We start from the raw sequence: 7,015 nt of genomic DNA on the forward strand, positions 1-7,015 counted from the left end.
TCTCCTCATGTTTTCTTTCCTTTTCTCATCTAAGCAAAATATTATTCTGAATAAGAATAAGAAAGCCGCGCTTTTTATAGTAGCAACTTCGTGAACTCCGCCCATCTTTCGGACGACTGTACGTACATGTTCTCGTTGTATCTTGCTGCAATGACAATAAAGTTTATTCTGATTCTGAAAAAAATGGAATTACATTAGAAAAAATGGAGATTATGGTATTTTTGAATGATTTATTTTTTTCAAATGTGATTCCGTTTTTTCTAATGTTGTTCATTTACACCTCAGGGCCACCGTAGTTTTCTGCTAAGCTGTAAGTTACACTAGCTCAAATGTCTTTAACAGAGGTTAGATTGAAGACCATTAGACTTTGTTGGTTCTGTAAGTTGCTGTTTTTGTCTTGTGTCAGTTGATCAGACGAGGTCTCAGTGAAGCTGTAGTGTTTATTCAGTTATTGTTGCTGACCCCAGGTCTTTATAGTTTCCATGTTAAAGTGTTGCTTAAAGCTGCAGATGCATTTTAAAACATTGCTTGAACTCACGGCCTTCAGATTATGAGACTGATGTGCTGCCTACTGAGCCAATGAGACGTGGTAGAGTTGTTTTTGTGTGTCTCTTACAACATACTCACTGCTAACAGCAATGCATGTTGTTTTTGGGGTGTGTGTCATATTTTAGATTGTAAACAGAGTGGTGGGATTAAACTTTAAATGCTTCTTGCAAAAGATTAAGAGTGGAAGTAACAGAACACACTTGTTTTACATCTTCTTTAGGGTAGACTGTAAAAATGTCTGTGGCGCTGTGGCTTAGTTGGTCAGAACGTCTGCAAAGTTAAAAGGAGACCCTGAGTTCAATCCCAGCGGTTCATATTACTGAGTCAGCAGTGGTCAGAAACCAGTATGTCACTTTAAAGTGATGGTCCTCTTTCTGTTGGATTTGTGTGAACTTTAGATGTTGTTAATGTTTTAGCATCAGTGGGCTTTGAGTTTAAAGAAGTAGGATAAGAAGTTTAAAAGTTGTGTCAAATTATCTTTGGCTCAGTTTTTCACATGAAAAGAAAAGTGCATTTGAAACAAACGTCATATTGTTAGTTGTTTTAAATGGTAAAATTATTTTTTCTGAGATTCTTGTTGTCATTCAAACAAGATTTTTTAAATTAAATGAGTCCAGGAGAAACGAGGAGTCTAGATGCTGAGCACAGTGACATGGGCTTCAGTGGCACTGGATGTCATTGCATCACATATTCGAGCTGTGCTGTCTTCAGTGTTTTCATGACTTTTTTTTGGTCCCGTTGCAGAGTGTATAATAGTTGTATAATTTTCTTCAACACAGAATGGTCATGTTCCAACATGGTTCCAAAGGGTGCACTGTAGCGCACAAACCCTGGTTTTCAACTACTGACTGCAGGTGCAAGATCCTTTGCATAAAAGTTGCAGCGGACTTTGTAATGCACTTCGCTGTTTATACTCCCTGTCAGAAGATGAATGCATTGTGGTATTGTCTCCCTCCGTCTGTACATTCGACGGAGCTCGCACACATTCATAAACTTTCTCTTTTTGGTGCCATAACTTCTGATTCACTCAAGATTATCTAATGAAACTTGATACATACATGTATCATCACCAGATGGAGTATTGTATACACCAGCTCCAAGATCAAGGTCACAAATCAAGGTCAAATTTAAAATAAGGTCTGCTTCTCTGGGCCTTTTCTATAGATTCTGTAGTGCAGTATAATAGTTTGTCGTCAGCCATATAATGTGTCGTATGCAATGCTCTTGTTTTGAGTTAAGTGCAAACTTAGATGTCGCTCAGTTCTCTGTTAGCACTGGCAGCTAGCCCACTGGTTGTTTTCTTTCTTCCTCCTCCATGTGGAAATATATGCACATCTTGCATGTAGTGGGGCTCTTGTAAATGTCGTTTTCCCCTTTAACTTAATAGCAGCTAATGCACACTGGTTTTTATTGCAGGAGCTGTTTGTACGCCTCACTCAGTCATCTTGTTCTCCCTCCGTTGTGTGCTTTCCATAAAAGGTCCATGTGTTGCCCGTCTACTCTTTAGAGTTTGCCTTTTGTGTTCTTCAACATGACGTTAATCACATTGAAAAATATAAACAGTTTTGACATTTAAAAATTGGGTCAAATTATTTATAACCACACCACTATATATTTAAAAACATGATATTAGCTCCAGCTCTAAGGGGCTGACATACAGAGGCACAAAGCGATTAATTGTCTCAGTAATTATTGCGATAAATTATAATATTGTTTGAAATTTGACAATAATTGGTAATTATTAGGGCTGGACGATATGGCCAAAACTTTTATCACGATATATCTCTTAATTTCGGTCGATAACGATATAATTCGATATCGATATAAACAATAAAAAAGCCTCAGAAAATCTACAAAACTATACAAATAAATTAATGTTCACCTTTTATTTGTATTTAGCCTTAAAAAAAAAATAAAAATGAAATCACTGTCAAATAAACATAAAATTCTCAACTATGTCAATATTAATAGTTTTGACTTTAAACAACAACTTTAAAATTGACAGCATTGAAATTCGTTGTTAATGAAATAAAAATTTTGGGTGTCGTTATTGATGAGAAGCGGACATGGAAATCTGATGTAGAATACTTAAAAATAAAAATAACAATCAATAATATTACTGTATAAAGTAAAATAGCTTTTGAATGACAAAGCTTTGTATATATTGTATAATGTAATGATTGTTCCATATGAAATAGAATAATTACAAACCCTATTTTTATTTTATTTTTACAAAAAAGAGCTATAAGAATTATTAGTATTATGAAGTGCTATGGTCACCCAACAAATGTATTATGTCATCAATTGAAATTATTAAAATGTTATGATTTGGTTGAATATAGTATTTTACAAGTCACGTATAAAGCTCATAAAAATATTAGCCCCAAATATTCAATTAAAATTTGTTAAAAATAAATATAAAAAAGGAGAGTCAATATAACTTAAGGGAATGTAAATGTTTGTAAAACCTCATTTAGAACTGGTCTGAAGGAGCTGTGTTGTAATTCAGGGAACAGGATTGTGGAATTGTCTTGATATCACCATAAACATTTCTAAAACAATTTATATGTTTAAAAAGATGATAGTTAAAGTTGTTGTGAAGGTTTAGTACCAGGTGAAGGATACCTGAAGTTTTTTTGTTTTCAGTTTGGAGATTGTTCAAGTCAAGGCTGTTGTTTGTTTGTAGTTATTTTGTATTTTTTAAATTAGGGGCAGATAAGAATTTTTTTCTTCTTTCTGCAACATTTTCATTCAAAGGTTTTTTTTCTTTCTGATGAATTTGTTTTATTTTAAATGAATGAATAAATGATAAAAACAAACAAAACAACCTGCAGCGCTGGGGGTGTTTCAGGGACACGTTGGCTCAAACTTTTATTGTGCTTCATCTTGTGACTCATCATCTTCTGTCAGGTGGAACAAGTTCGATGTTCCAACCACTAGTTAGAACGACTCCGTCACATTCTGCAGCTCACAGACTGAAACCTGCAGTTTATCAGATCTTAGAAAACCGAACCACTTCCAAACCAGCGAATTAGTCTTTCCTCTCTTATCAGTGATGTCATCTGCTTCTCTTCGCTTGTGAAATCTTGTTCAGTCACATTCTGACGCTCATGGGAACTCATTTTGAAGAGAAAACTTAACGCGCGTTGGAGATTAGCCTAGCTTAGCCTGCTACCACTAGCCTTCTGGACTCGAGCTCTGCGTAACATTGCGTCACCACGCACTTACGTAGTTGTGTCGCACCTTTTTCTGTCTGGGTTGAAACTGACGTGGCCGCTTCAACCCGAACAGAAAACGCTGTAATCCTATCGAAATTTTGAAAATGTGCTTAAAATTCATGTCATCATTAATGAATAAAAGTATATCGCGAGATATATCGATATCGAATTATTGTCCAGCTCTAGTAATTATTGTCAAATTTAAGAAGAAATGGTCATTTGTTTTGCACGTAGTACCGTTTTTCGACCACTGGATGGCAGTATAAGACTGTTTGAACCAAAGGATGGATAGTGAGGGAGCGAGCATTGTGTCCCTTTTAAGAAAAATGGGAGGGAGGCCCCTTGACGCGACATGGGCTGTCTTTGCATTTTTTCAGTTCTTAAAATGGCAGACACTCGGTGTGGTTTGTGCTCTTTAGCATAGCATTTTTCACACAAAGCTTTTAATAAAAAAATCAGTAAACAAGTTCTCAGCTTCTTTTTGCAGAGAAAAACTTTTTACACGAAGGCACAGATTTCAACAGAGAATTTTGGAGCTTTGACAAGACGGAGGTTTTTTCCCGAGGTTGGCCTGTTATCTTAACTCGTAGCTTAGCTTCTCAGCTTAGCTGCTTTTAACGATCCAAAAACATGATTTTGGGCGGTTAAAACAGATTTTAAAGAGAAAGGGAGGGGACAGTGAAGACCACCGGAGTTGAGTCTTTTGTCATCCAGTGTCTTCAGTAGAAAGAGACATGAAGAAACGATAAAGCTGATAAATGAAAATGAGGTCGATAATTTTCATTCATCTTGCGATTAATTGATTTATTGTTTATCGTGACAGGCCTACGTTTGACACGTATGTGAAACTGTCACCTGTACGTACATAAATAGCACTGATCTCACAGTTTTGAAAATTATAAACCTTATCTTTCTTCCTATTTATACTGCAGTACGAAAACAAAAACCCTATCAGTATATTTGTAGAATCGACTAGGACAGGCTGTAGATCAGAAATCTATTTATGCAATCACTTAGTTTAAAAGGCGTAAAAGAGCTAATGAGTTACTTGGACAACACTGCTTTGTGCTACAATGTAGGAGTGTGCTTAGGTAAAAGGGATGTAACCATAAAGTGAAAACGTGTATGCTTTCCTCTTTAAAGATACATGTGCATCCTTCAACTTTCTTACAGACATGGCAGACCAAAAAGTTTACAACTGTTTCTACACACTTCAGTGAAACATCAGACACACTCCATTTACAGTATTTCAGTAAATCCAGCAATATAAATACATTTACTTGGAAAACAAATGCTATGGACAAGTCCGTTGTAAGTTTGGGTGTGTAAACTAAATTCCATTAAAAAAAATGTTTATTTAATTTAAGGAAGACATATTTGTCCCCCTTTGCGAAGCGAAGAGGGGAAAATGGAAATACCCTTTGTCCGTCCATCTGTGCACGTTGTGAACATGATAACTTGTAAAACAAGTGATGTATTGATTTTCATTTTGGTGTGTGGCTACATCTAGGCATAAGAAGGTTCCTTTCGAAAATTGAGATGCCAGGTGATAGAATCCAAGATGACTTCCGCTATAAATGTTTATCTTTGTCCAGAGCATGACAAATTAAGAAATAAGCAAAGTGCCGACTCCCATTTTGGTGTGTGGCTACATCTAATTGCAAAAAAAAAGGTTCCTTTCGAAAATTGGGTTATCAGATCAAAATCCAAGATGGCTGCACCCATAAATGTATATATGTAAACTTGGTGAGTTGGATGACTTGAAGAATAAGCTACGTGCTGACTTTTATTTTGTTTTGTTTTTTTCTATATCTGTGTAAGAAAAGTTCCTTTTGAAATATTGGGTTGCCAGATCAAAATCCAAGATGGCTGTGCATCCGTGTTGTGAGCATACCTGTCATTCCCCGATCACATACTTTTCCATGCGACCCGGAAGTACACTACAGATCATGCTTCCGTAACAGATAGGGGAATGACAATATCTTGAAAAATAAGTGAGGCACCATCTTCCATTTTGGTGTGTGGCTACATCAAGGCACAAGAATATGTCCTTTCAAATATTGGGTTTCCACTTAAAAAATCATGATGGCTGCCATCATAAATTATACACTATATATGTGAACTTTGTGGATTGAATATCTTGAAAATTAAGCAAAGTGACAAATTATTTTTGGTGTGTACCTGCATTTAGGCAAAACTAAGGTCCCTATCAAAAATGGGGTTGCTAAATCAAAATCCAGTCCAGAAAAACACTCATCTTGAAAACTACAAACACTCCCTTTTCAAATCCCTCAGCATCGCCATATCGTTTGTTCAGAGTCAGTACTTTGCAGTCACTGTGGTGTAGTACAGTTCATGCCTATTTTTGGTTCTTTACACCTAATGACATTTTATTTGTCCTTTATGTCTATTTGTTACTATCAATGAGTATTGTCTTATCTGACAAAACATTACAAATTATTCTTTGATTTTCTTCTTTGTGTTCACTTTTATTAAGTTTGCATGGATCCACATTTAGTCTAAACAGCGTTCATGTCTCCATGTGTTTGTGCTGTGCTCTGCAGTCACTCTGACATGAGGCAACTGCACGTTGAGAACATTTCACTGTCACACTGTAAAATACCAACAAATCTCATTTATAAACATGTTTGTGTATAAAAGTCAATAACACGCTGGTGTAAAGGACCAAAACACTACAGCTGTATGCCAAACTTGATCACCGGGAATAACTATGGACAGTTTTGGACACATGGTGCCCAATTTTACACATTTGCAGCTGTAAAAAGGTCAGTTGGTACATTTATCATCCAAATTTTCCTAAAATTATAAACTGTTTTTGCACTTGATCGTCTTAGCGTTTTTGTTCATTCAAGAACAAGGCTGTTTTAATAATCTGTCTGTGAAATCATGCCCTCTTTATGTTTTTCATTCTGCACATTCCTGAGCTTTGATTAGACCTTCCACCCTCGTTGATATCAGGATGTTGTGGGACACAGAGAAGGCAAGAGAATTGTTAGGAGGGGGGTTGTTCTTTTTGCAGGGTCTGAAATGGTGCAGTTAATTTTAGAAAGTCCCATCGAAAAGTAAATACAAATGTTTTGAGCAGTGAGGACACTGTGGTAATGTTGTTTTTGCACAACAATGTTCCACATGATTATAGCAGTATTGTGATGATTTTTATATGCTTCTTTTATTACTGTAAATGGCACCAAATACATGGTATTTTTATGATCTTTCATGCATGTTTG

This window comes from Nematolebias whitei, chromosome 6 (assembly GCF_014905685.2).
Source record: "Nematolebias whitei isolate Nwh7 chromosome 6, NemWhi1, whole genome shotgun sequence".
NCBI classification, from domain to species: Eukaryota; Metazoa; Chordata; class Actinopteri; order Cyprinodontiformes; family Rivulidae; genus Nematolebias; species Nematolebias whitei.